The following is a 27520-nucleotide window of genomic DNA, read 5'->3' on the forward strand; positions in this document are numbered from 1 at the left end:
CCCCCCCCTCTCTCTCTCTCTCTCTCTCTCCCTTCCTTCCTTCCTTCTTTTTTTTTCCTTCTTAAAAAACAAAGCCAAAATCCTGTCATATGGCTGCCCTCGGTGCTGGTTTAGCTAAAACAGCACACCTTCCCCATATCCTGGCTGCTCTCCAGCTTCAGGTAGCTGCTGGGGTTTACAGCTTGCCTGCCCTTGGGTTTTTCTTTTCTTTTCTTTTCTTTTTAAATATACATTATTTTATTACAAATTTAAAAAAAGAAAACAAAAAAATGCAATATCCTAAAAACAAAAATTCTTTTTACTGGTAATACAAATTCCTATGAAGTTTTTTTTTGCTACCATAAGAAAGAAACCATTAAATATTTAGAAATGGTTTCTTGATCTCAAAGGAGAACCACTGCAGTTATAGGGTTTGCATCGCACCCTAAACAGTACAGGCGGCAGACTTTCTGGCCCAGGGAGATCTGTTTTTGGCAGTGGTGGCCAGTGCTATTCTAAAGGTTCTAGTCACTGTCACAACCCTGCCTGATGATTGGGGTAGGACTGTATGTGCAAGACTCATGCTGATCTTCTCTGCACGTAGGAAAAACTTCTGCCCACACTGAAAAGTGCACACAGTAACCAGCAAATACTGGTACCCTCTGCTGGGTTGAGTGTCAGTCAAGTACAGTTCTAGATGTTCAGATCCGTAGGACCCCTGTTTTTATGTCCGCATCGGGGCCTGGGTCCCTGCTTGGGATTGTCCAAGCACACTGTAGACACTTTGCTAGGGTATGGGGTACTGGTATTTGGCAGCCTCAGAACCACCAAATATCTTCACAACGATTCTTGTATGGCAGTTTCTCTAGACAGTGTGCTTCATGAGCTTGCTGGACTTTAGACAGAACTAGAAAGGGTGAGCTTATCCAGCAGTAAGCCTCTGAGATGACAATTACATCAGATGACAATAAGCTGCTTTTACAGGCATGTGTGTGCCTGAAAACCGTAGCTGAAGGGAGGGCCTGACATTCCCCTTAGTGGACACATTGGAATGCGCTCATTCCTAGAACATAGCCAGTAAACCTGGTGAATTGACCATCTGTAGAGGCTGGTGAGTACTGCATAGGGCAGATGCCTTTGTTTTTTTTGTTTGTTTGCTTGTTTTTTGTTTTTGTTTGTTTGTTTGTTTGTTTGTTTGTTTCAAGACAGGGTTTCTCTGTGTAGCCCTGGCTGTCCTGGAACTCACTCTGTAGACCAGGCTGGCCTCGAACTCAGAAATCAGCCTGCCTCTGCCTCCCAAGTACTGGGATTATAGGCACCCTGGCAGATGCCTTTGGAGGGACCAGATTTAGGTGACCTTGTGACACAAGGGCAGCTATGGTGCTTGCAATTGGAGCCAGCATTGTGTTGAATCATGGGTAAAATCCATATCCTCTGGGACACTAATGAGGGTGCTTTCGTGCTATCTTCAGGCTTCTGTGCAGGACAGTGTGTGGGTCACACCTCAGAGTGGAGCAGATCCCATGAGGAGGAAATTTTCCTAATCAGAAACCGGGATGCCTAAGCCTGTGTGGTGTGTGGGTGGAGTAGAGAAGACCATCTTTTCCCTGAAGAAGGTACGTTCCTGGCCAGCTGCTTAGCAGCGGTCTTTCCTTGGGGTCACACATAGAATCCCATGCTGTCACCTCCTGTTATGGGAACTGAGTGTCCATTCAAGGGAAAAGCCCACAGAGTGTTGGACCCTATCAGATCCCACAGCCGCAGAGCCGTGGGACAATTGTAGGCATTAAACACACTCTCTGCTCATTCAGAAGTTATGCATTCCCACTTTAAATGTCTAGTCTGTTTCTCTGGAGACAGTACCAGTGCCTTGGTGTCCTTGGAGGGCAGTAGCACCTCTGTATCCCATGCAGGCTTGGGCCTATAGAAGGCTTCAGATATAATTGTCTGCCCAGGGACCAAGCCCACCAACTAGCTCTTCCTGACTATCTCCCTGCTAGTCCTTACCTGGTCTCGATGTTCAACCTTCTTACACTTGGGAGAGTCTAGACCCAGGTCTCACAACCCCATTGACCACTGGAAAAGAACCCTGGGATCCTACGGCAGGTCAGGGTGCACGTTTCTGGGTCCCAGGAAGCTCCAGAGGACTGACAGGCCTGGGAGCAGTAGTCTCTCTAGACTAAACTAGGGTCTGTCGTGGTAAAGGAGATCTCACCACAGGACAGCATGCTTCAGAAATGTTGAGGGGATCTTTCTGGAATAAGCACTCAGACACCAATGATAGTGGACGAGAGGAGATGTCACTGGTAGAACAAAGCCAGGATAGCTCCTGAAAGCCTTGGTTCCAGGTTCAGTTTGGATTCCCAGTTTATACTGTAAAACCACAAGGTGGGACAGTTAAGCAAGCAAGGAGATTTTACAGAAGCATGAATGACAGTCAGCAGATTGTTAGGGCAATAAGCAATTGATTCAGCAATTTCTCCAGGTCAGTCTGTTGCAAGTAACAAGTGAAGTCCTGCTTAATACATCGGAAGCACAAGTACTTTAAGTAAATCCCTAAACAAATCAAAACATCAACATCTAATAATCGACCTTTTGGTTTGTTTGTTTTGCTTTGTTTTTACCTAATTCTACTTTAGTAGTGCTCTTTGGAGAGGTTGTGAAAAACCTTCATGAGATAGAACTCCACTGGAGGAAGTAGATAAGGAGGGAGGAGCCTTGAGATTTTTATCTGAAATTGGTTTCCTGTCCTGTGTTGCTTCCCAGTGGTCCTCCAGGATCTGAGCGGGCAGCCTCATATGCCCACTGCCCCAGCCTCCTTTTGCCACTTCTCTGCCTTGACGGACACAGCTATGAAACCCTGAGCCAAAATAAATGCTTCCTCTCTTAGTGTGTTTTTCAGATGTTGGTCACAGCAGTGTAATCACTTCGTTATTAAAAAATAAGTGCTTGGGGGCTGATGAAATGGCTCAGTGGTTAAGAGCACTGGCTGCTCTTCTGAAGGTCCTGAGTTCAAATCCCAGCAACCACATGGTGGCTCACAACCATCTGTAATGAGATATGACGCCCTCTTCTGGTGTGTCTGAAGACAGCTACAGTATACTTACATATAATAATAAATAAAACTTAAAAAAAATAAGTGCTTATAACTGGCACTGTAAAATGTCATTGTGCTTTTATTTATGAAATACAATACAGTGGGGCTGTAATATATTTTCAGTCTACATACTCAACTTATTTTTCAGTTAATACCCACGTGATGGTGTGATAAGAAGCAAAGCCCCGACTTTTGCCCATTCCAAAGCACTCACAGCTTGGCTTTTTGTCAATAAATGTAAGTGACATAGACTCTGTTTTTAATTTGAATTGTCTGGAACTCATAGAGACCTGCTTACCTCTGCCTGTCAAGTGCTGGGATTAAAAACATGTGCCACCCAGTTAGACTCTGCTTTTAACACCTCAGGATTTAATGGTTTTATATTAAGCTTTAAGAATAATCACATTTTTGTTCTTTTATTGAAATTTCCTTTCCTTATTTTCATTTCATCCTAAATATTTAGATTTCTCTACAGTATGAACAACTGAAGTCATTGGCCCCAATATTATTCTGCTAAAATAATTTAGCCATTAATGACTCCTAATGACATATTGTTAGACCCACAGATCAGAATGTTGTTTGGCCCTCACAGAGAAGTGTCTTCTTGCGGTAGGTGGTACCTAACACTACTGTACAACGTGCCAAGGGTGAGGCACTTAGGAAAGTCAGTCCTAAAGGAAATGTCTTTGTCAAACCTCAAGGCCAAACTCTCAAGGCTCAGGGATCTATGCAGAGGAGGCGGCAGAACTATTATAAGAACCCAAGGTGGTGAGTTCAGGGAAATATCCTTTAGACACAACAGGGCTGATACACATGTGAACTTACAGAGACTGTTGACAGCATGCACAAATTCAAACCACACTAACTCAGAGGAGGGAGAAGGGGAAGTGCCACACAAAGTGTCACAACCTAACAAAGAAGCTATTTGTAACTAATGTCTGTGGAGATAGCAACAATTTCCAAGGGATTATCACTGCTTATATCAATCACACCCAGGATAAGGCCCCACGCCCAGAAGTAGTTGGCAACACAAAATGGGTGCTATGTTTCTATGGTGTTTGTTTTTGGGTTTGTTTTGATTTTTTTTTGTTTGTTTTAATGGGTTTTTGTTTTTTGTTTGTTTTGGAGAGACATAAAAAGAATATGGAGTTGGTTGGGGAGGAAGGTGGGGAGGATCTGGAAGGTGTTGGGGGGTGAGAGGGAGAAAAAGAATATGATCAAAACATAGCATATGAGAAAGAAATTTAAAAAAAAAAAACTGAGTAAGAAAAAAATAAGAAAGCTGAGTAAGTCATGAGGAGCAAGCCAGTCAGCGGGAAGCAGCACCCTTCCATCGCTCCCGCTTCAGTTCCTGCCTCCAGGTGTCTGACCAGAGTGTCTCCCCTGGACTGCCTTCCTGATCGACTGCAGCCTGTGAGGTGAAGTAAACCCTTCTCCTCAGGTTGCTTTTGGTTGTGGTGTTTTATCATAGCAGTAGAAACCTAATTAAGGTTGGTGGGAATGTAACTTAGTAACGGAGTATTTGCTTAGCAAGTGCAAAGTCTTGGCTTAGGTCCCCCGACACTGCAACAGAATAAGGAAATAAGGTAAGGAAAACAAAAGTCTGGCCATCTTAGATTGGGTTTTGAAAAAAAAAATTAGTTTCAGTTAAAAGAGAATATGCCAGCTCTCAAAACGTCATCCATCAGGTGGTTTCAAATCCTGTGGTAAATGAGAGCTGAGACTCTGACTTCCACTCTGATGAAGGCTGTGGTCATCACTTCTTGTTCCCAATGTATTGCTCATGCTCGTTGTCTTTTGGGGGGCACTTCAATAGATGTAAAGCAGATAGTGAGGACCAACAACTACCTGCCAAATAAAAACCACATCAAAGCCACACTTCGATGGCCTTGGAAAGTTAAACTCCTCAGCATGGATATATGCCTCCATCTCCAAACAGCTCTCACACCGAGGGTTTTCCGTCCTGTAGGCCCCGCCTCTGATTTAATACCAAGTTCTCCCCTTAAGGAGATAAATGTGGGTGCTTTCTTTTTTATGAGGTAATAACTGCAGCCTCTACTAAATAAACTTAGTGGCTGAGGTATTTATAGGAAATAAATTCAAAGCTAAAAATCTAAAAGAACTTTTAGAACTTTTAGCCTAGAATATAAATTTAATTGAGCACCCCCAGGAGCACCTCAGATCAACTCTATTATAATGAACTGGAATCTTCTCCTGTCCCCTCCCCCCCCATCAAGACCCTCTTTTGTGACTCTCTCTACATTTCTAGAAAATGGTTCTAAGAATTCTGTGATAAATTTTCCATTTGCTCCTCAACAATTGCTCTACCTCTCAATTGATGATTCTTAATCCTCTGTGGAACTCACCACTTACAAACTCATCACACACAGCATTCAAAAATTAAAAGGAATTGACTTAGCCCTTTCCTTCCTCCACTACCCAGAGTGCATAGAAAATATTTACTAGAAACCAGGGTTTAAATCAATTGAACACCAGAGTCACAGGGTAGGGGAGAATCATGCGACCTTAAAATAGCCCTGAGCTCATTCCTTTGGGGAAATTGCAATTTAGGTGTTTACTACCTCAGGTCATTTCACTTCTGAGATACAACTTGCTACCCATCAAAATAAAATGGGGGTCTCTATAAATAAAACAGAGTCTCTGTGTATTTATTGCTATATCATAAAAAAAAGGGGGAACCGAACAATTTCTTTTTTCTTTTTGCCACATTTGTAAAATGTATTTGGTGTGTGTGTGTGTGTGTGTGTGTGTGTGTGTGTGTGTGTGTGTTTAATTAGGTCACCAGAATACTTATGAAATTCATTTCAAAAAGTCACTGGAACACTTCAAAGGACAAGGAAGTGCCTTCCAGCAGAGCCACAGCCTTTCGGGTTTGCAGAAAGTCAGTCATGCCACACATAATGTGTTCCTTAGCCCGAGGAACAGCAGTGGGGGGAAGTGACATTTTGATAAGGATTAGTGACTCTCCAGAAGATGCAGGGTTAGCCTCACTAGGAATATTACTTAATATGATAATCTAAAATTGATTCCACTGTGTTATTGGGAATGGGTATTTTCAGTTTCTTTTGTTAATATCCTAACCATCCCTTAGACTGGGAATTTAAAGACTAAATTTGTGACACAACTTCATAGAAACCCATTTACTTGTTAGAAATAAATTATCCTAATCTAATAAAGATTGCAGTTGTTGCTCTGAATAAATTTACATCTTACAGCAGAGTCTGTGACTGCCCATTGATACCTCATGGGCCCACTAGTAGGTCACCTGTAATTTGACTGGATGGTTCCCAGACACGGGGGGGTTCCCTCCTGAAGCACCCAGATCCCCTTCTCAGCCAAGGCAAGCCAGAAGTTCCAGTGTGTGGGCATCGGTGAACAACCACCAGCGGGCGACAGTGAGCAAGTGCGTGGATGGCTGCCTGACTCCTGGCAGGTCAGCTCTGGAGGTGTGCTCTACACATGGAGGTGTGCTCTACACAGTCACAGAGTTCCCAGACAATTGAAGCCAACAGTAACGAATCCACTCACCTACTCTTTGTTAGCAAATCCTTCTGTCTACTGCCTCCCACTCTCACTGGCTTTCTAGGATCTGCTCCCAGATGAGCTTAAATGTGTTAAAACTCTTGTCTCTTGCTTTGTGCAAATCCAAACTAAGATCACTTAAACCATTGGAAACTTATAGGTTTTTTTTTAAAAAAAACTCTTTTTATTTTATTTTATTTTTATGTCAAGGCTGGTAGTTAAAATCACCAATCAGACCTGGGTATCATGGCTGGCTTTCTGACCAAGTATCTGAGAACTTGGAGTCAGGACCTAGCTTCTACATTCAGTCTTCTATAAAGCAGAGAAGACTTGAAGTTGTATTGGTATCTGTTAGACAATACACTTAACACGGCGCCCAGCTCAGTGTCCAGTTTGTCCCAGATAGAGCCTGGTAATAGGAAATAGTGCCAGCTGTGGTTGTTTGATTTCATAGCCTCCTGTTTTGTTATGAAAGTCTTTTACTGTGTCCAAATTCATCTAAAGCAAATAGATTTCAGATAGGCTCATGGGAGGGAGGGGCAAGTGGCCAATGATTAGGAATGAAATACATCAAGAAAGACAGAAGGGACTTCCTGTCTGTGTCAACCTTCTGCATGGGTGTCGTTCACTATCTCCATAGTACGCTTTACAGCAGTAGACCAGAATTCTCAAGAAGCCCCTTCCCCAGCCCCTCAGGCTAAGCGGGTTTCCTTTCCTGCCATGACCTACCCACAACGCTCATCCTAACACATGACCTTTGTGGTGGTGGCTCAGATAAAGTGAGATAAGTGGTTAAGTATTATTCTAGATACTTTGGCGAATTTTTTTATTATGGTATTAACATTAAAATATGCAGGCCCTGAACAAAGATTTTACCCTTATCCAATCCTATAAGATTGCGGTGATTTGCATATGCTCGGCCCAGGGAGTGGTACCATTGGGTGTGGCCTTGTTGGAGTGGGTGTGTCACTGTGGGGGTGGCCTTTAAGACCCTCATCCTAGCTGCCTGGTGGTCAATCTTCAGATGAAGATGTAGAACTCTCAGCTCCTGCTGCACCATGCCTGCCTGGATGCTGCCATGTTCCCACCTTGATGATAATGGACTGAACCTCTGAACCTGTAAGCCAGCCCCAATTAAATGTTGTCCTTATAAGAGTTGCCATGGTCATGGTGTCTGTTCACAGCAGGAAAACCCTAACTAAGGCAAAGATCTTAACTGAAAATTAAAAGACCCACTTTACCTAGAACGAGAAGGAACTCTGCCTTCAGGCTCCCTGTGGACCTAGCTGGCACTCTTCTCTGGCCTCCAACCTACCAGGGCACTCTGCACAGAAAGAAGCCTATTTCTTAAAAAGTGTCCTTCTCTTTCTCCCACCTTCACGCACATATACACAAACGCACAGGCTATTGATTCTTTCTCAGTGGGATCTGACTCATAATATCATCATAAAATTTTATGTATATTCAAAATTCACTCTTAAGAACATATTTATGTGGGCTAGAATGATGGCTCGGTGGTTAAGGGCATTTGCTGCTACTTCAGAGGACTCGGCTTCATTCCCAGCACCACATGGTGGCTCACAGTCATCTGTAACTCCAGGTTCAGAAGATCTAATGTTCTCTTCTGACTCCTCTGGCATCAGGACCACTCATGGCTCACAGACATATATGTAAGTAAAACAACCATGCACGTGGAATGAAAATATTTTTAAGAGAACATGTTTGCTGATCTATGAAGTTATTTTGAAGCTAATTTAACTTGGTATATACAAGTATAGAAGACTAAGCAATGTTGAAATTATTTTTTTCTTCTGAACTATATTTCAGGGTGAGGAAAACTAATACATCCCTCCCTCCCCGGACCTTCCAACTTAGTTTTCTGTTTTTTGAATAACAACCTAAGTCCAATTTATGCTGATCACATACTTCTGGGAGTGGAAACCTACTAGGGGTCATACAAAAATAAAAGTCTACGACCCCGAGAAGTCATTGTCAACAGCACCTCTATTGTGAGTCGAGGCCACGTTGGAATGCTGACTGGCCTGATCTTGTGTGCAGACAACCATAGCTGCTTTGAGTTCACGAGTGCCATGGTCCTGCCATGTCCCCTGGGAAGATGAAGGCAGAGAGACTGCAAGTTTAAGCCCTGCTTAGTAGAGTTAGTTCAAGGCCAGCCAGAAGAGATCCCATTTCACAGATACAAAAGTTGAGGATTGTAGCTTCATGGTACAGCATGAACAAAACCCAAGTCTGTGACCCTGGTAAGTTCTTCTCTGAGGATTGTTTCTGAACAGAGAGGCTCATAGTGGCTTCTCTCGTCCCAGAGTGAAGCAGAGGCTAGAGAACTGAATGCCTGGCCTCTGACAAGCCCTCTGAGGATGCCTCTCATTGCTGTTCCTCATTGTTACTCCGGCTCAGGCTTTAAGAATGCTGTTCTGTGTGAGCCCATTGGTTCTGTCCTGATTGCCCCAGTTAATTTCGTTCTGCGCTGTTGGCAACGCCCCTTCCGGTTGAGGCAGGGTAAACAATGGCTCTGCAGTGGGCTGGTTATTTAGATGAGATGCATAAAGCTGTAAAGCTGCTATTAATTTAGCTTTTAAGATAGAGGAATGAGGTATTTCTCAAGCATTTCTAGATATCACAGAGGTATGAAATTAAGTAGGGGTGTGGAGCGCTCCTGTGAAATCACAAAAGTGTTCATGATTGACATTTTAATGGCGTTTAAATATATCCCTCGGGCCATATTTGCACTACTCATGCCATGTTTGCGTTTCATCCAGGGAAGAGTGAGTTTTGTTTTGTTACTTAAGTAAAGATTTTTACAGCCACCTTGAAACATCAATTCCTAGAATGTGTTGTTCTCTCAGGGACACCAAAGGATGTATGTAAAAGGACACACTATAATACTGAAGCTCCGTAGCGGCCCTTCATATCACACATGCCCTCCCCTAGCCATCATTGCTGTCATGCCTACAGGAAGAAATGGCTTTTCTCAAACTCTTCTTGAATCTAGGATTGGCTGGGAAGATGCTTCCATTCCGCCAGTGAATAAGGCGGGTGGAGGTGGAAATGCGTGGAGGAGTCCTTCGTAGTGAGCTGGCGGCTCACTGGTGTTGGCAGCTGGTCTGGTCTCAGCATTCCACTGCCTGGTTATCAGCTTCCTCAGATCTGGAGCTGCAGATGCGGCAGTCGGTCAGTGTCCGGTCACCAGCTCCATCTAGAACCTAGGCAGTTGGCTCTCCCTGTGTGAACAGCAGCAGTTTCCAGACCTCTGAGCCACAGCGTTTGCCCTTCAAATCCACATCAGCTGGCAGAACCCAGTCTTCTGTTCTTTGAATCCATCCAACCATTTTGTGAGTACCTGATTTCCTGTTTTAAATTCCTTTCTATCTAATGCTAGTGGACTCTTCTTCCTGCATTGAATTCTATATGGATGTCAAGAATAATGAACGGCTATATGGGCTTTGGAGCGGCATTCAAGCATTAGAGTAAGACTTGAAAGTGGGAAACAATTAAGTGTGTGTAATAATACGTGTGGTTATTTATACCCAGCAGAGAAATCCTACAAGGTTATTTTTTTTAAAAAAAAAATCAATATTTATTTTTAGAAAAGCCAAAGTTATTCTGAGTGAGTTTGCATGTGCCCCTTAAACTGTTTAAAAATAATTTTCATGAAATATATGCTTTTCTTTTTTGAGGGGGACTACATATTTAAAACTAATTTTAACTATTAAAAATGACAAATTTTTGCAATAATTTTGAATATATAACAACAAATTGAACTGGGCTGGTAAGATGGCTCAGCAGAAAAAGTGCTCGGCATGTAAACCTAACTTCTTGAGTTCGTGAGTTCAATTCCCCGAAACCACAGTAGAGGTGAGAGCTCCCAAGGATTGTCCTCTAACTAACACACATACACACACAGTAATCCACACAGTAACACATACACACACGTACACACACAACACAGTAACACATACATACATATACACACACAGTAATCATAAATACATTTAGCTAATTAAAATACCATCTTATATTTGCCTTTTTTTAAACTTTAGTTTTATTTTTTGAGACAGGGTCTTGCTATGCAGACTTGCTTGGCCTGAACCTCAGCGTTTTACGTGCGTCTGCCTCCTGGGTGTTGAGATTCAATGTGTGCACTATCACACACAACATTATAAGCTTTTTTTTTTTTTACTTCTGACTTATAATACACCAGGCATATTCTTAGACATTCCTTGAATTATCTCTCATTGAAACAAAAGTGCTATTTACTGTATGGCATAGTATTATATAACATTAAGGAAGAATGAAAGGCATAAAACACCAGGAATATCACAAGCCATGAATCCACTGTGCTGCTTTTAGTTTGTTTTGTTTTCTAATTTGAGTCATGTGTCTCTGGAAGCTGAGCATCTTCTAACATCAACAGGAAATTTATGACCCAATGATGACTGACACTTTAATGATGGGCTCTTCATCAAGCATGACTTGGTCACACTAGCCTGTCCCTACTAAGAAATGTCTCTAACTGCCACAAAGCATGCTGGGTTCCTGAGCATTGGCTTTGAGTGACAGGCGTTCTCAGTCACTCAGGGTAACTGACTTCCTCTCTGAGGTGGCTTTGCATGAGCATAGACAACAGCAAGCTTCCCTTTGGTCCTCCCTTCCGGAGCAAACGCTGGTGAGGTTTTAAATTTGGGTTTTTAATTATGTGTACTCATGATGTGGAGGTTGGGGGTGTATAGCTGCATGAGTGCAGGTATGGTGTGGGGGTTGGGGGTGTATACTGCATGAGTGCAGGCATGGCATGGGGTTGGGGGTGTATACTGCATGAGTGCAGGCACCCTTGGAGGAAACTGAGTTACTGGCAGTGGCAAGTGATCTGCTGTTCACAGTGGGTGCTGGGAACCACACCAGTTTTCTGCAAGAGCAGAAAGTGCTCTTAACCACTGAGCCACCTCTGTAGCCCACAAACACAGGCTCCATCAGTGGTTCAAGGGAAACTCTCCTGCAGTACTCCGGAGCCTTTGTGTGTGTGTGTGTGTGTGTGTGTGTGTGTGTGTGTGTGTGTGTGTGTCTTCCGTTTCCGTTTCACTTCATAAGACAACTAAGTGCACTGGCACAGGCAACCACACCTGTGGAAGGATATCACCAACTATGTCACGGCCCACGCCGGAGCCCTTAGAAGGCAGAAGCCAATTGTCTGTAGCAAACGTAAGATAAAGTGTTATTCTCTTGATCCTCAAGTAAGGTTTCAATCCACTTTATTACCCCTCAGACAGGAAGCAAAGGCGTTATCAAGATGTATAGCAATTAAGAAGCAGTAATTAAAAAGCAATTAGATTTATTCAGTGTGGTCCCAGTGCCCAAGATCTGAACCGGTAAACTACCTTGTCTCCTTGTTGTTCTAAGGCTTTTCCCATTGTGACACAATAGTTATAATTTTTCTTCCATTGTAACATATTATTCATAGTGGCAGCAGCTTGAGCTGACCTGAGCTTTACCAAACATTCTGTAATTAGATTGCTTCCATTTTTTTCTGTCATAATCTTTACAATAGTTATCATATGAACCCATATGTTTTCCACACTCAGATGATACATCTAATATAAAACCACACTCATCCTCAAAAATTTGTAAAATACAGAACTGAGAAGTCAGTGAATAGGATTGTTATATCTTATCACCTGAGGGCAGTCATTACCAACACCATGTTGCTTTTAAAATTTTTCCACATATTTTTCATATGGTTGAGACTATAGTGGAAATTTCTTTGGTGTCTTAGTTTGCTTACATGCACATTGTAGTTGTTTCCTTAAGCTACTGGAATAAATGACCACAAATGTCGTAGCTTCAAATAGTAGAGATTTGTCTTCTACTGACAAACTTGAAGGCCACAAGCCGGGAGACTTTGGCAAGGGCGTAAGAGGGTTTCTGTGGGGCATTATTACTTGTTGTCCTTCTGGCACCCTAATGGCTTCTCTAGGAAACTTAGACATTCTAAAATTAAAGAACACCGATTTTCTATAGTCAGCGATTAAATTTGCTCTGCAGAATGAAGAATTCAAAGCTTGTTTTAGACAGCCATTCGGAAGGGCAGTGGGAATGTATGCCAGGACACTGCACAGCCAGATTATCCTCCACCAGAAGTGGATTATAGGCAGTAGAGTGGCCGTCTCTCAGGCTCTTCCATTCTCCGGTGACACTTACCTCCCTGTGGTGCTGTGTGCTACCTGAGTGCAGTTTGTGGCATATGGGGTGACCCCAAATAACTATAACTAAAGGGTCTCTCTTGAAGATGTGCAGCATTCTCCCCATTACAAACAAAACTCTCTTGAGTGAGACATGCTGACAGAGTTATATCGAGGGTAGATCCATATTGTACACATCAGAAGAATAATGTAAAATGTACAGTACATTGGAGAGTTGGAAAAAGAATGTTATGATCTTTTAACTGCAGCAAATATGAATATGAATATGAACAATAAATTGATATTGTAAGAGTAGCATTGCTTAGTAGTGAATGTAACTTGCAGAATTAGCAAACCTGCCCACAGTGCTGATAATTTTTAAGGGCAAATGCATGTGCATGCATGTGTGTATGTGTGTGTGTTTGTGTGTGTGTATGTACATGCAATGGATGTGTATGTTGTGTATGTGTGTGTGTATGTGTGTGTGTGTGCGTGTGTGTATGTGTGTGTGCATGTGTGTGTATGTGTGTATGTATGTGTGTATGTATGTGTGTATGTGTGTGTGCGTGTGTGTGTGTGTGTGTGTGTGTATGTGTGTGTATGTGTGTGTCTATGTGTGCATGCGTGTGTGTGTGTGTGTGTGTGTGTGTGTGTGTGTGTGTGTGTGTGTAGACAGCCAGAAAGCTTTGGGAAGCTAGTTGTCTCCTTCTCTTTTCACATGGTTTTAGGAATTGAATACAGGCTACCAGGCCTGTGCTGCAAGCACCTTGAGTCACTGAGCCAGCTCAGTGATGCTATTTTGACAGCATAACAATGTACCCATTTAGGGAACATCAATGAAGACACATTATGTCTTTCAAGTCATAATTTGAAATTAGATTGTTGTATTAAAGATTTTTCTATGTGTTTATTATACATGTGTTTACGACCATACAGTGACAAATCCTTGCAGTAGTTAGAAATTGGTTCTTTAAAGGAAAAATATTGAAAGAATCTTTGACAAGAAGTGGCTCTGGGATCAGTAATTTAGACAGTCAAAAAAGCAGGGGACATCTTCGACACTGGCTGAAGGGTCATGTCCCAGAGACATCTAGAATTGGGGGGGGGGCATTCAACAGATCCCAAGGGGATCTCCTTACCTCAGGAACGTGAGCTTTTGAAAGCAGCAATGTTGCCTTGTGCATATCTGTTCGTTATAGAGCTGAGCATCTGACAGTGCAGAGGACACCGACGTGAAAGCCCATTGATGCTGCTCCTCTCGTGGCCCTGTCTGCCACTGTCTATGGTGCAGCGGGGTCTTTGAGGAGTTTACCTGTTGAAGCTGAAGCTGTACCTGTTCGGATTGTTTCTATTCTGCTTCTCTGGCCTCTTCCACATGTGATGCTGATCCATTAGATAGAAAAGGGAGGCATATTAAACTTATCATTAACCTTTACTTTTGACGTGTAATCAGCCAGGATTTATGAGACGCTAAAGGCCCCAATGTCTGGGAAAGGGAACATATTTGTATAAATGGAAATGTTTTTGTTATATTGAGCTTGGAATAATGTAGCTATTTGTTTTCATTGCAGCGCTGTGCATCTGATAAGTTTTTATTTTCAAGTGGGTAATGACCTGCTAAACAAATTAGATGTATTATTCTAGTCTGTTCTGGGCTAGAGATCTGTTTCAACTTTTCCTTACTGAGCTTTCCAATTGGATCAGATGAAGGCAATGCAGAATAGTATCAACAGTAAACCCACTTTTCTCTCTATTTTATGCTAATTGGGTGAACTATTATCATAATTCAAAATCCTATTGTCAATAGATATTCTAGTTGAACCCATTCACTTTTATGGGAAACTGTATTACCAAAGTTTACTTAGGTCAGAACCTGTAACAATTTATACCAAATAATTACAAGCAAACATTTACCAACTGATAGAGTTTTTTAAAAAAGATTTAATTTAATTTTTAGTTATATGTGTGTGTGTGTGTGTGTGTGTGTGTGTGTATGTGTATGTGTGTGTGTGTACATGTGAGTATAGATGCCCACAGAGGCCAGAGGTATGAGAACCATCTGGGGCTGTAGTTACAGGTGGGAGCAAGCAACCATACATGACCATTGAAAATCAAATCAATGTCCTCTGCAAGAACAGAAAATGTACTCTGAACTACCAAGCCATTCCTCCAGCCCCCTTTTCATAAAATGGAATTCATTTTCAAGTTTTCTTCTACTTTGCTTAAAAAGAAATGACATTTCCTCTAAACTTTATAGCCTACCTTCCTTAGAAAGACATAATTATATGCGAGTCATGATGGCACATGCCTTTAATCCCAGCAGTCAGGAGGTAGAGGCGAACAGAGATCTCTAGGAGTTCAAAGACAGATTTACATAGTGTTTCAGGCCATCCAGGGCTATAGAGAGAAGGAAAAAAAATACTTATAATACTGAAGCTAAACAGATTACAAAGTATCTAAGTTTTAATTTATTTGTGGAAATACCTAGTTGGGTTAAGAAATGAAGCGCGAGCAGTTTTCAGCACTGGAAGACTTTCAATTACACTCAAAACAGCACACATTCATTCTGTGGTGCCAAGAACATAAGACATCCAAATTCACCGACTGTCTTTCATCTTGCTTTTATCTTAGGCTTCTAAATCTTACAGAATCCTCTCTCACATCAATTAAATTAGGTATCTTCTTTGAGTGCACTGTATCGTCTCGTGCCGTCTGACTACTGAGATGGAAACGAGCAAGCGGACCTCTCACTCACAGCATCACTTTCTGTCAGCCATACCATAGCAGGCTGTTATGATTTAAACCCAAAATGCCTCCAACAAGCCTATGTTTTGAGCACTCACGCTTCTGAGCTTGGAGAGAGAGTTTTCAGTGTATGGAGCCTTTGGAAGATGGGGTCCAGTTGTCAGAGGTTGCTGGTCCCCTGATTCCAGCCTGCCCTCTTTGCTTCCAAGTGTGCTGTACAAACAGTGTCACATGAGTCCTGCCATGCCTCTGGACTCTCTGCTGCACTAGGCTCCAGGCCTCTGAAAGCCAGAACCGAAGCCAAACCTTGCTCCCACAAGCTGTTTCTTACACGTACCTTCGTTATAATGGCACAAACACAGCTAGTACAGGGCTCTGCTTTTAAATTTCTAACCCAGTTTCCAAAACTTAAGTCATGATGAAAGACCATTTGTTCCCATACTTAGCAATCTTCCATGATTTTAATTCTTAATAGCTTTAATCTACAGTTATTATTGTTCCAATAACTAATATTAATATGTGATAGATACAATTTGCATTCTGTTGTTCTTGTATGAATATGGCACCCGTTTTTTGTTGTTGTTTGCTAAAAGCCTATTATAGTCTCTATAGTTCTTCTTTTCAAATTTATTTTAACTATTTGAAAAACATTTTTTGTCCCATGACTTCATAATTGTTATTCTTGTGACCGTTTATTAAAAAAAAAAAAGATGTTAAGAAAGAGGTTGTTCTTAAGGCATGAAATGTGTGAATTAAGGAAGTTTAAAATCCAATGAACAAAAGAAAGAAGCAAGATTTAGCAGCTAACCTGAACTCCTTTCTTCAGAGGGTCCCGTGTGTTTATTACAGGACGGTGGATAAGTGTGAGGCGGGTTGATCTTGGTTCCCCTTGTTCTATATACACACAGGACAGGGAGGAAAATGGTTCTTAATTACCTATCCCATGACCCTGCACCTTAGCTTTCATTCCACAACTCAGTTACTGTCTTCACTGAACTTTCCCGTTTCCTGGGATGACGGTGATTTCTCTTCTGAGAGTTGTGCTTCAAGGTGAAAGTCCCCTAACCTCCCTATAAGCGGTCTGTTAAATGGCACCTGTCTGTACTTCAGTATTAGGAGGGAGAGCTACTAGGAAGAAGAGACAGAGGCTAGCAGACCTAAATATCTTTTCCCCTTGTTTGCTGGAACAAGGTGACCTGAGAGACAGTCTCAGTATTAATGTTAATGAGGATAAACATGCCCCTGGGTAAGACTGAGAGAAAGCCAGAGTCAAAATGAGAAGCTGGAAGCATGCCAGGCCCTGTGGGTGGAATAACAAGATGCCCTGTCCCCAGGGGGTCCCTGTCCAGCTCCTCTTTCCTACAAGGATGATGGAATTCCTAAGAGAAAACAAGCTGAGCATTTCTCAGAATAGAAAGTCAGGCTTTGTGGGCCGAAAAGTTTGTCAAATAATGGAACAGGTAAAATAAATTGTTTTAGCAATTAATATTATCCATCCCCAGCCTTTTCCTATGAGACCTTCATCTCTGCCCTTTTTGGTAAGCTCTTGAGGTCATGCAGCCAGATAGAACCTCTGAAAAGTCACACTTACCACTTAACCGGAACTACAGACTAAAGACCTAGTTCTTTTGAGTACTCACTGAATGATACAGTGTATGTGGAGAAGTCAGGAGCTGAACGGAACGGGCTCCGTAATGAGGGAGCCCTGAGTGAACCGTCTGGTTCTTCCTTACTGGCTATCTCTGTGACCTTGACAAAGCTTCTTTAATGCCATCTGTGAAATAGAACTCGCTAAGGAAACCTCACTTGGCCGGGCGTGGACGCATCTATCTTTAATCCCTTCATTCAGAAGGAGGAGACAGCCAGCTGGATCTCTACATGAGTTCTAAGGAAGCCTCAAAAAACAACACACACACACACACACACACACACACATACACACATACACACACACACACACACATACACACACATACACACATACACACACACACACATACACACACATACACACACACACACATACACACACACACACACACACACACACCAAACAACTTTAACAAAATCTATGTCATAAAATAATTGTAAGGACTGAGATAATATGTCTGGCACAGAGCAAGGCGCTCATTTATATTCAATAATGTCATAGTTAGAAGTGCTTATAAGGCTGTTGCACCTTATTTCTCCTGATGCCTGAACCCAAACTGCATATTTTCAAATCCCACTATCACACACATAAAACAAAATAACCCCACTTTTAGTCTGTTTTCTTCTAAGATGACCCTTAAATGAGCCTTAACGTTTATTTCTCAGATTGGGATTCTTCATTCTATTTTTAAAAAGTTATTGGCTTAGTTTAAGTTTTACTCCTATGAACAGACACCATGACCAAGGCAACTCTTAAAAGGACAACATTTCATTGGAGCTGGCTTACAGGTTCAGAGGTTCAGTCCATTATCATCAAGGCAGGAACATGGCAGCATCCAGGCAGGCATGGTGTAGGAGGAGCTGGGAGTTCTACATCTTCATCTGAAGGCTGCTAGCAGAAGACTGGCTTCCAGGCAGCTAGGGTGAGGGTCTTAAGCCCATGCCCACAGTGACACACCTACTCCAACAAGGACACACATCCTAATAGTGCCACTCCCTGGGCCGAGCATATACAAACCAGCACGGTTATCATCTTTTGTCCCAAATAATGGATGGAGGTAAAGCATTAAGTGAAAGTGTATCAAACCGCATTGAAAGAAGCAACAACACTCAGTTTGGCAATGTTAGCTGCAGCAGCCATTCTTACCAATCTACTGTTGCAGCCTCCTATTGGCTGAATATGACCAGAAAGGAGGAGCCATGAGATCAAGCCACACAGGACAATCTTCCAGAGCAGAGGGAAAGTGGCAAGAATTGGAGAGCAGGTGTGGAAAGGCACAGTTTGTGACACAGATGTGCATTCTAATCAGCCCAGGCTGCCAGCGGGGTTTAACAACACACATTTATTTCCCATAGTTCTACAAGCCAAGAAGTGCAAGATCAGGTTTCAGCCACAGTGGATGCCTAGCAATGGGTCTCTTGCTAGTTTAGAGGGCTTATCTTATACCTTTTCCTTGCCAGAAACATAATCCTTATGGTAGTCCCAGAGGCTGGAGGGACAGCTCAGCAGTTAAGAGCACTTATTGCTCTTATAAATTCATGTACCCAACTCCCAGTACCCACGTGACAATGTACAACTGTTCTAACTCCAGTTCCAGTAGCCCAAACTCCCTCTTTTGGCCTCCACCGGTACTGCATACACATGATGAGCAGACATACAGGCAAGTAACTAAAATAAAAACAGAAAGAAAGAGAGGCAGAAGAAAAGAAAGAAAGAGAGAGAGAGAGAGAGAGAGAGAGAGAGAGAGAGAAAGAGGAAGGAAGAAAGAGAGAAAAAGGAAAGAGAGAAAGCAAGTAAGCAAGAAAGGTAGGTAGACAGACAGACAGAGCAAGCAAGCAAACCACCCATCCACAGCAATTTTTTCTTCTTCTTTTTTGAGAAAGGGTTTCTCTGTGTAGCCCTGGCTGTCCTAGAATTCATTCTGTAGACCAGGCTGGCCTTGAACTCAGACATCCACCTGCCTCTGCCTCCCAAGTGCTGGGATTAAAGGTGTGCACCACCACTGCCAGGTCATAAAATTAAATTTAAGGGCAAAAAAGGAGGCTAAGTCCCTTGTGTGAAGGTGTAGACCTTTGTGACCAAATTACCTTCCAAATTCTTTACTTCCATGGGTCATCATATTATGAGATAGGTATTAAAACATGAAAGTTCAGAGGGAGAGGATACAAATGCAGTCTATAGCAATGTATAAGGCCGTCATGAAAAGAAAGAAAAAGAACAGTTTCTGTACCATGTTTATGGATAAGCTGACTCCAAATCTTACATGGATGACATCATAAAATTATAAATTTAATATTTTTAAGTGTTAAGCACACCTCATAGAACTCTATGTAAGCTAATTCCAAAATGCATATGAGTTTCAAATCAAATGAGTAATTGCAATTTGATTTTGAAGAACACAGCATGAGGTATTTAAGGCTTATGATAGACCTATGTTAATTGGGACATTACTATAGGGACAAAACAGAAAGTCCCCAGATCCCTGATATATAATTGAGGTCACATTATTCATCAGCGAACAAGTTAAAGATGGACTTTAATAAATGGTGCCAAAGGAAAAAACAAAAACCTAGGTTCTCCATATGGAGATAAAGAATATTGACTTTTCACCTCCTAGAATACAAAATTCAATTTCATGTGAACTAAAGACCTCGATGTGAAGAAAAATGAAAATATTCTGAAATAAATGCAACAGTATCTTCATTATGTAATAACTTTAACATTGTGTAAAAACTATTGTATTATAAATGTTTAGCTGTGACTAGCCCCTGATGTGCTGTTGAGAAGTGTATAACTTAGGAGGCAAGGCCTTAAGGGAGACCACTGGGTCAGAAAAGGAGCCTTTAAGGGGACAATGGAACTCTGAGCTCTCTCTTCTTTGTTTCAAATGTGACCCAAAGTATAGATAATCATGTTCTCTCTGTTTCTCCCTTTAAATTATGTAGACACATTTAGCACTTTATTTGTACATTTCACAATGAAATTACAAAATGGTCTGAAAACAATACTTTTGCCCTTTATTAAAATTGGTTTATATATGATATACCACTAGTTCATTCGTATACATGCACAGCATTTTTGAAATTCATAAAGAAAATCAGAAGAGGAAAACAAACATATTTAATTCACATGTATAACACATGTATATTACCCATTTGTAATGCCCCAAGCCTTTCTTTAGCACTAAATGTAATGGAAATATACAGGCCTCCAGTCATTGTCAGGCAGAGCCCATGTTACCCCTAAGGAACATTTGACAATGTCAGTATATCCTTTAATTTGTTAGGGTAGAGGAGAAAATGATTAACTAGTATGAAAGACCTGGGACCTGCTTAAAACACCACAAAGCCCAATGCTGCAAGCTATAAGAAACTGATGGGTTAATCCAGAAATCAAGTTTGACAGGGTCATAATGTGAACAGTGAGAAAGGTGTATTCTATGTAACCACAGAATTGGATGATATTGGACGTCACGGTCACAGAGCGACTCAGGAAAACAAAACCAAACCCAGATCAACAATTTCAAAAGCACAGAAAAGTCCTCCTCAACAGAGATCATCACAACCAAGAAAAGTCCTCAACAGAGATTATCACAACCAAGAAAGGTCCTTCTCCACAGAGATTATCACAACCAAGAAAAGTCCTCCTCCACAGAGATTATCACAATCAAGTCCTCCCCACAGAGATCATCACAACCAAGAAAAGTCCTCCCCACAGAGATCATCACAACCAAGTCCTCCCCCACAGAGATCATCACAACCAAGTCCTCCCCTACAGAGATCATCACAACCAAGTCCTCCCCCACAGAGATCATCACAACCAAGTCCTCCCCCACAGAGATCATCACAACCAAGTCCTCCCCCACAGAGATCATCACAACCAAGTCCTCCCCACAGAGATCATCACAACCAAGTCCTCCCCACAGAGATCATCACAACCAAGTCCTCCCCACAGAGATCATCACAACCAAGCCAAGTCTCCAAGTCATCGATACGGTGAAGTCTCTTCTCAAGGAGGGAAACCCTCCTCTCTCAGGGACTAAAAGTACATGTTATCAGCTTTAAAGGACTTAATATGCAGTATGGTATGTAAAGGTTTAGGTTTATAGAGTAAGAGAGAAAATATGTACACGTTCAAATATGCATTGATATGTGTGTGTCTATACAAACATGTTCAGGCTGTATGTGTATGTAAGTTATACTTACTAACAGGTACTGGCTTACTCTGTATGCATCACTTCCTTAATATTGTGTCCCTGCGATGTTATCTATCTCTGGAAACTCCATTGTCATTCTGTCCCCTGAAGCCCTAAGGCTGCCATGTTCTGCCAGACTACACTGCTTGGTCAGGGGGGCAGGTTTCTCTACTGACGATGCTGTTACTGTTATCTGAGGCCCTGAGAGGTGTGTTCGTCTCTCCTTTGAACTCCTTCTGAAGCCTCAGACAAGCCCTTCCAGAATTCCACCTCATATGAATGACTCTCTATCATAGCTAGAAAACATCCCAGCAGGTTTAGAAATCCATAGAAGCAGAGCATGACAGTTACCGCCCAGGCCTAGACACATCCGAAGATTCCAGTGATCTCATTCCTGGCCATTAGCTAGCTGGCCAGGACTGGCTCTTTTGGAAATAGTCCATCCATGCCCGGGGCTCCGTACCGTTGACAGTGGCAAAGACAGGAACAGGCTCTTCTCTCACCTACCATGAGAGTTGCCAGTTTGCCTTCTCCGCATGATTGATCGTAGGATTTAAGTGTTTTCAGGCAGGAGTTTCGAAAAGCGGGAACAGATTCCCTCCTTTTCAAAACGCTTATTTTTTGTCATTTTTAAATTATGAGTATGTGTGTGTGCATGTGAGAGCAGGCGCCCTTGGTAGTCAGGAGGCATCAGATCCCCCTAGAACTGGGGTTGCAGGCAGTAGTGAGGCATTCGATATGAACGAAAGGACTCAAGTTCAGGTCTACCGGAAGAACGAGTGCTCTGTCCCACTTCAACTTTGTTTTTGTTACGGTTGTTTGTCAATTTAACACAAGTAAGAGTTATCTGGGGATAGGAGCAGCCATTGAGAAAGTGCCTATATCAGATTGGGAGGGTATTTCCTTGGTTAGGGATTGATGTGGGAGGACCCAGCCCAGTGTGGGCAATGCTACTCCTGGGCAGGTGGTTCCTGGTTCTGTAAGAAAGCAGACTGAAACAAACAAACAAACAAACAAAAACAACAAAACAACAACAACAAAAAACACCTTAAAACAAAGGAAAAGAAAAGGGGGGTTAAATACTGTTAGTATTCATTCTCATGGTTCCTTTGAACGCCTCTCCTCAGAGTCTTTTTCTGTTTTTTTTCTTTTACGTTCTCTTAAGTCTTAGCACCCATGTGAATATGCTTCCAATATCATATGGTTTGTAATCTCACCCAGAACTGAGACCTCTGTTGACTCATCACAAGGCTGTGAGTCAGGGTTATAATGCTGACAAATGGTCCTGTTGCCTGCAGGGTCTCCACAGAAAACTCCGGACTCTGCTCTGGAAAGAGCAGTGAAGGCTGTGCTCATGATGCTGGGTTCTCTGGTGTGTGTGACAAGCTCAAAGGTTGATTTGAAACACTGTGATTTTTGTCTTTTTCTGTATGTCCTCTTCTGTCTTTTGTACTTTTTTGTAAAGGCAATTAATTAGACCCAAGAAGGATTGTTCATTTATATAAAAGTTTGATTTTTAAAATAGAAAGCAAGAAAGCCTCTGCTCCAGTCCCTACCTCCAGGTTCCTTCTTGAGTCCTGCCCCGACTGTGCTTCATGGCAGATGACAACGCTAAGCTAATACATATACCCTACCCTCCTTGAGTAGCTGCTGGCATAATGCTTATGACAACAAAAGAAGGAATTGAAGGGTGCTCTCTTAACCACTGAATGATCTCTCCTGCCCTGTGTAAACTCTGTCTGGCCTGCGTTTCTCCACCCACCCCACCCCCATCACTTTGCATTTTCCCATGCACACCCTGAGGGTCACTGTCAACATTCAAAATTAGTATGAAATCCCTGATTATAGCTTCCCTCTCTTGCCTCTTCCTGAATCTATATCAGGAATGACATTGTTTCATTAGATGGCCATATCTCATTCATCCCTCAAGACATAACTCTGCACACTTTCCCCTGGGAGCCCTGTCTTTCTGCACCCCCTGCCTGGGTCAGGGATATCTTCTCTGATCTGGGGCTGTACTTCTCTCTGAAGCTCGCCATATGGAACTGTAATTTGATTGTTTTCTTCGTCTATGATTTGATCTCCCTAAAGGTAGACGAATGTTGACACGTCTGTATTGGCATGCACCTGCTACATGATCACCACCATATACATCTCCAGCAATCGTAATCATCCAGTTGGATGAATATTGTGTCATTGTTTCCATTCAGTCCCTCTTACCAGCCCTGGAGGTCACTGTTATTTCTAATGTTTCTAATGGTAATATAGGTACATAGTAACATACAGAAGTAAACAGAAATATATATATATGTATATATATGTGTGTGTGTATTACAAAGTGGAGTAAATTAAACTCTGGTTTTAGATGGCTTAGTATGAAAAGTGAGAACTGAGATACAATTTTAATAAAACCTCCACCCAAGTTCACACATTAAAGGCTCTTGCAAGATATTTGATCACACTGTGAACCCTGAGATTGTGTTGTTTGCTGGAAAAACCTGCTTCTAGTTGTGATGCGGCTCAGCCCTAGCATACACCTTTAATCCTAGAGTGTTCTACTTATTGTCAACAGGATTAAATAAAGTCAACCTCAGGTCAAGAGGCAGAGCAAGCAATCAGTGAACATAGGATTATTAAGAAAAAGTGATAGATAGCAAGAGGGAGTCATGAGGATAGACAGAAAGATGCACAAGAAGTAGAAGGGACAGTTTGGGGGGCTTGGGGGACAGAGTATAGAAGGAAAGCATCCTTTTGGGACGTTAGCTGAGAAAGAAGGTCAGCTAGCTGCCTTTCCTGCCTCTCCGAGCTAGCACGCTTTCATATTAGCATCTGCCTCTTGAGTCTTTTATTGGTAAAGCTGAACATTTGCAATTTTGTTGAAAACAAGAGGCATCCCCAGTGCAAAGGATTGGCAGGCAGGGTGCAACAAAGAGTTTGATCAGAACAGGGTACTTGCAGCTAGATTAATGCCATTATCACAAGAGTAAGTTATGTGGTTTTGTTGTTAAGACAGGTTCGAAGGCTAAGGGAACATTGTGGAAGTGTGTGTGTGGGGGGAGGGGACAGCATGTACAAGTGGGGATTTGTGAGCAAGAAATATGCACAGGACAGCGGGCGGAAAGCTATCTAGTAAGCAGACTTCTGGCTCAACCAAACCAACAGGATTCTTGCTGAAGTCAGGACAGGATGCTCAGCATTACTTGGGAACAAAGAAAAGTCAGGGGGAGCGGGGAGGGGTGTGTGAGCAGAGTGCAGGGGAAATCAAGACTGAGACTCTTTCCTCAGAGAAATCTGTTAAGTGCAGAACAAAACAGCTGATGGAAATATGATGTGTAAGACAGAGATGTAGACACATCAAAGGATCTGGGAACCAAGAGAGGAGCTGGGTTGGGGCTATAGACCAGTGGGAGAGCCCTTGACTTTGGGAGTGGAGGAAAAAAACACCAGGAGTTCAAGGCCAACTTGTGCTACAATGCTTTTCAACAGCTTGTGGCTTGAAATCAACGATCTAGGGGTCCAAAAGGAGAACAAGTAACAAAGGCAGAGAAGGCTGCGTCAGACGGGGAGGCAGAATCCGTATAGAACCTTGGTTTCACAGGTAACATTCCACACAAATTAGCTACGTGCATTTTGCTTTGGAAGCAATGAGAGACCACAGATGTTGATACTTTTCTATAGGGTTTCAGACATGTTTTGATCAAGTTTGGAATGCTCTTACATGGTGCTTATCACAGTGAAGGACAGCTGGTTGTCCCTGTCCCCAGACTGGAATCCCACTGTTAGTATTTACTAATACACCTTCCTGCATGAGTTCTCATACATGTTATTTCTCATTGGTTTCTTCGTATCATAGATGAAATTATATTTTGGGGATGCGGGTTTTTTTCCCCCACTTCCCACTCTCTGTCCTCTATAAGGGTCTTCCTGTTTTAAGCACTCGAAGTTGTGATGAAATACCGGTGTTGTAGTTGTTTCGAGTCCATTTGCTCTTTCGAACATTTCATCTTCCACTGAGGAAGTGAGTGACCTCCTCCGGAGTTGGATGGTACAGGGATGAGTGTTTTATCTCCTGGACCTGCAAGTATTATGGATGGATCTCAGTTAAGTGCTTAACAAGGCCAGGCCCCAGACCAAGTGACTGGTATTCTCATTCATTTTCTCAATTCTGACAATACTCTGGGAAATACTCATCACCGGTACTGCAGACTGGAAAATTAAGGCAAGTGTATGACGGCCCCTGGAGACGCGGCCCCGGGTCAGGGAGCCAGCCCTGTCCCTTTCCCGTCGCCGCGGGCTCAGCTCGGTGCAGAATGAATCTGGTTTCTGCAGGGGAAAGGCCACTCCAGGTCGGGGAGGGCTAGCCCAGTGCGGGCGTGGGCAGCACCGCGCGAACCCGTAAGAAACCCTGTCGGGGCGTGGGGACTCCCGGCCCACCGGCCGAGTCGGAGCGCCGAGCACGCGTGGACCAGGCCACGGAGATGCTCCGCCCATTGCCGCCGCGCTCTACGGCCGCTCTAGGACGCCGGAGGGTCTCCTCTCCGCTCTCGCTGGTTAGGGCTGGGCCTGCCTCCGTGGGCGGGGCCTGGCCTGGGTCTGCGCGACGCCTTGGACTGTCTTGGTCCTGGGACCAGAAGCTGTGGACCAGGACACGCTGTCTTGATGCTTTGTCTGACTTCCCGCTGACTTCTAAAACAAAACAAAACAAACAAACAAAAAACTCAGTCGTGTCCCTAAAATTCCACCCTTTGCTGCATGGGAAACAAAACAAAACAAAACACAAATTGCCTCTTATTATTTTCAACTGATTTCTTGTGTGCCTTGATTTCGGGCTCAGAGTCTCACTGTAGCCACCTTCATAGAAAGGAGATCTGAAAACTACTCCTAACCACAGTTTCCTACGTTGTGGGTAGAGTGTGGGACTGGGGCTTCCTTTTTACCTCTATAGAAAACCCGACAGGCTTTGGTGGAGGTAAACATCAGCTCTCCTGCCTGCCCAACAGACAGCCTCCTCCATTAATTCAGAGCTTTATAATTGCATGGCTACGGAAAAGACCAGGGGTGGGGTCAAAATTCCAAACGTTAAAGACGGTGTTATTGAACCTGTAGGGTCACCACCTGTGCCTCAAGTCTGGTCCAGCCACTCGTCCAGCTCAATAAGCTAATTAAAAGAGCCAAAAATAAAAGTGGGAGGCAGAAAAAAAAAAAACGATTGATTCAGTGTGGCCATATTGGGAAGAGGAAAAGAGATCCAGTGAGCTTACCAAGTTCACCTTTGGGGTCCTAAAGCATAAGATCTAAGTTTGATTAGCAGATCAAATCTATCTATCTATCTATCTATCTATCTATCTATCTATCTATCTATCTATCTATCTATGCATCTATGCCCTAGCGTACCAGGTTGGGACGTGACTTCCCACACCCCTGAGCTCTCAGCGCTTCAGTCCTGTCCTGTAAGCGGGTGGGGCAAGTTGTTAGAACTGTGTAAAATCGGGCTTCCCTTCTGGCTAGTGCCTCTCCCTTCTTCCAACGTGAGACTCCTGGGGAAAGCATCTTTTATGCATGTGGATAATCTATTACCTGAGCCGTCTGATAAACAGAAAGACATGAATATTTCTTTAGAACAGTCATAGTTAGGATTTCTATTGCTGTGAAGAGACACCATGACCACAGCAACTCTTTATAAAAGAAAACATGTATTGGGGGCTGCCTACAATCCAGAGATTTAGTTCATTACTGTGGTAGCAGGAAACAGGGTGGCACACAGGTAGAAAAGGATCTGGAAAAAGGATCCAAGAGTCCTACATCTGAAATTCACAGGCAGCAGCAATCCAGAGAGACACTGGGCCTGGCTTGAGCATTTGAAACCCCCCTAAGCCCACCCCCAGTGACGCACTTCCTTCAACAAGGCCCCACCCCCTAACGGTGCCATGAGCCTTTTGGAGGCGATTTTCTCTCAGAGCATCACAAACATCTTCGTTTCTGCTGGCCAGCTGTAGAGCTCTGGACACATGCCTGAGCCATTAGAAAGTTGAGTTTACTCCATATTAAAGTAAATCGAAAGGGCAAGGGAACACGACGGGTTACGTTAATTTCTAAATGTGCTACCACCAACT

General features: G+C 42.8%; 1 protein-coding gene across 1 annotated transcript in view; it reads left to right on the plus strand.

Moving 5' to 3' along the window:
- Positions 1-9792: 9792 nt before the first annotated feature.
- Fer (FER tyrosine kinase) overlaps positions 9793-27520 on the plus strand; it is a 324911-nt gene continuing 307183 nt past the window's right edge. Inside the window, exon 1 of the mRNA XM_031368583.1 lies at positions 9793-9972. The gene's annotated coding sequence lies outside the window, so the exon portion shown is untranslated. The remainder of the gene's footprint in view (positions 9973-27520) is intronic.

This window comes from Mastomys coucha, unplaced genomic scaffold (assembly GCF_008632895.1).
Source record: "Mastomys coucha isolate ucsf_1 unplaced genomic scaffold, UCSF_Mcou_1 pScaffold14, whole genome shotgun sequence".
NCBI lineage: Eukaryota > Metazoa > Chordata > Mammalia > Rodentia > Muridae > Mastomys > Mastomys coucha.